This window comes from Coenobita brevimanus, chromosome 101, assembly GCF_032717465.1.
Source record: "Coenobita brevimanus isolate Jiangsu-jjx chromosome 101, ASM3271746v2, whole genome shotgun sequence".
NCBI classification, from domain to species: Eukaryota; Metazoa; Arthropoda; class Malacostraca; order Decapoda; family Coenobitidae; genus Coenobita; species Coenobita brevimanus.
In genome coordinates, this window is record NC_137054.1 from 23,162,836 (window position 1) to 23,165,360 (window position 2,525).

At 42.0% G+C, this 2,525-nt stretch overlaps 1 pseudogene; it reads right to left on the bottom strand.

Annotated features, from left to right (window-relative positions):
* Positions 1-904: 904 nt before the first annotated feature.
* Positions 905-1,022, bottom strand: LOC145415196 (5S ribosomal RNA; annotated as a pseudogene).
* Positions 1,023-2,525: the final 1,503 nt, after the last annotated feature.

Here is a 2,525-nt window from a genome sequence, read left to right on the forward strand (position 1 = left end):
GAAGTAATACAGGCACAAACAAAAAAAACATGATAAGTAAAAAATACATTTTTGTCTTGGTATCTTCCTATTTGCTCAGGTTTGCTGTAATGGTTTGGATCATTAGATGCAGTGCAGTTTGTAGAAAACTGTGAAAACTTTCGGGAAGTGAACGAAAATCTTGGACATGAGACTGACCTTGACTTCACCTTCACACATATCATCTGTCAGTTCACCACTTGCTGCCGTGACAAGTGGATGTACGATTTTTTCGCTCGTGACCATACCCAAAAACACATACAGTAGTTACACCCATTATCTCGGCCCAGACAGAAAATATAATCTTTTTCCTCCCTTGCAAAACACACACAACCACCCTGTTAACGAGACAGCAATATATAATGTGAAAATAACAAGATAAAATGATAAAGATGAACGTAAAATGATAAAGATGAACATGTTATAACGGAAAAAAATACGTTTCCCCCCATCTGTAAATCTATTTATTTCTGCTTTGTCTCTGTATTCATAATAATTAGACTTATTCCTAGTTCTGAAACTGCATTACGATTCTATTTTTAGCCATGCTCGTGGTGTGGGAGCTCGAAGGGCAACTCAACTTCCGTATTGCTAATCTGATCTGACCCTCCACTTTGTTCTCCTGTGGCAGAGTCTATCCTCGAAGGAAGTGCAATTTTCTTATTTAGGACTGAAAATTCAACCCTTTCTGCTCCCCTTTTCTATGCATGGGCACAACAATAACGTAAAAAATAACTCAAAACTACCATAAACATTTTTATATCAACAACAAATTGCCAGACGCCATGTATCCCAAACGGGGTGGCCAAGGGCTTAGAGTTAATTGTTTTACAGGGAGGGGCACTAATCCTCCACCAACCCCACTTGACACGTAGGGAGAACGTTATGCCAACAGCATCTGGTGTTCCCAGGCGGTCACCCATCCAAGTACTAACCAGACCCAACGTTGCTTAACTTCGCTGATCGGACGGGAAGCGGTGTACTCAACGTGGTATGCCATATCAAGAAGGTAAAAAAAAAAAGTGTTTTCCAGCCATTCCTAACATATTATATGTACTGAAATCATTCGATATCATCATATCTATTATATGCACAACATTTCAGCACCATTTGCATTGTTTGGGGAGGTAAAAAAAAAAAAATCACCTGCCTAGTTGCGTCGCGGCAGCGCCCCTGGGCAGTGGATATCAGTTGCCGATATTTCTGCAACTTCTGTGCTCCACTGCAAGCCACAGAATGCATCTAGGAAGCTGGGATTTTCACTGTTAGGTGCATCTGAACTTTCTCTTCAATATGGAAAGAAAAAAAATCAATTTTCGAAGCTTCAAAAAATGGATTCGGCGTCGGCCTGGCATGCACGGAAAATTCCAGGCCTTCAGCCTCAGAGGGGTTAAAGTGTTCTCTCCATCTGCTCACTTTTTCTCCCTTCTGCTGTAGTAATCTACCATTTTTATCTTTCACTCTCCTACTAACTTCACTGCCACCCTGTCTTACTCTCTTCACCTCTTTCCAGAACATTTTCTTACATTCCCTCCACTTTACACTCAAATTCCTTCCAAATTCCTCATCCACTCTCTTCTTACTCTCTCTTACTAATCTTATTACCTCTCTCATCCTTTCTACATATAACTCTCTCTTCCGCCTCTCAACTTCTTCCACGCCCCTATTTTTCATCCATTCACTGAATGCTTTCTTCTGTTGTGCCACAGCCTGTCTCACCTCTTCATTCCACCATGCTGTTCCTTGCACCCCCTTCTGTCTTCTCTTCACCCCACACACCACATCACATGCTGCACATATGTCTTCTGTGAATATCTTGCACACACCTTCCACATCCCTCATCTGCTCCAATTCATATTTATCCAATCGTTCCTCCACTTCTCTCTTATATTCTGCCTTTTCTCATCCCTCTTGTAACCTTTCCACTCTCCTTGCAACTACTCCTTCCTCCCGTTCCTCCCTTCTTCTTATTTCTCCATTTTACTTGGATCTTGATTCTGGCCACCACCAAGTAGTGGTCAGAAAGTCCACTCCACCAACCTCTAAAAGCTCTTGCATCCATTACACATCTTCACATCCTTTTATCCACACACACATAATCACATAATGAATCATTGCCTTCCTTTCATTCAGTTCACCACCCACCCTTCTCATCATTCACCATGTATACCTATGGATCATTTTGTGTCTGAAGAGGTTATTGGCTATCACCGACCCCCTCCCAGCACAAATGTCCACTAACGCACTGCCATTCTCATCTATCTCAGCAGGCACACCCCACTCATCAACTATTCCATCCACCTCCACATTCCCTACTTTACCATTCATATCACCAGTCAAAAACACTCTCTCATTCCTTCCAAACTTTTCCATGTACACTTCCACATTTGTCCAGAACTCTTCTCTCACTCTGTTTGCACGATCTTGCATTGGCGCATACACTCACACAATCGCCCACATTTGTATTTCAACTTTCAATCTTACCCACACAATCCTTGATCCAACTG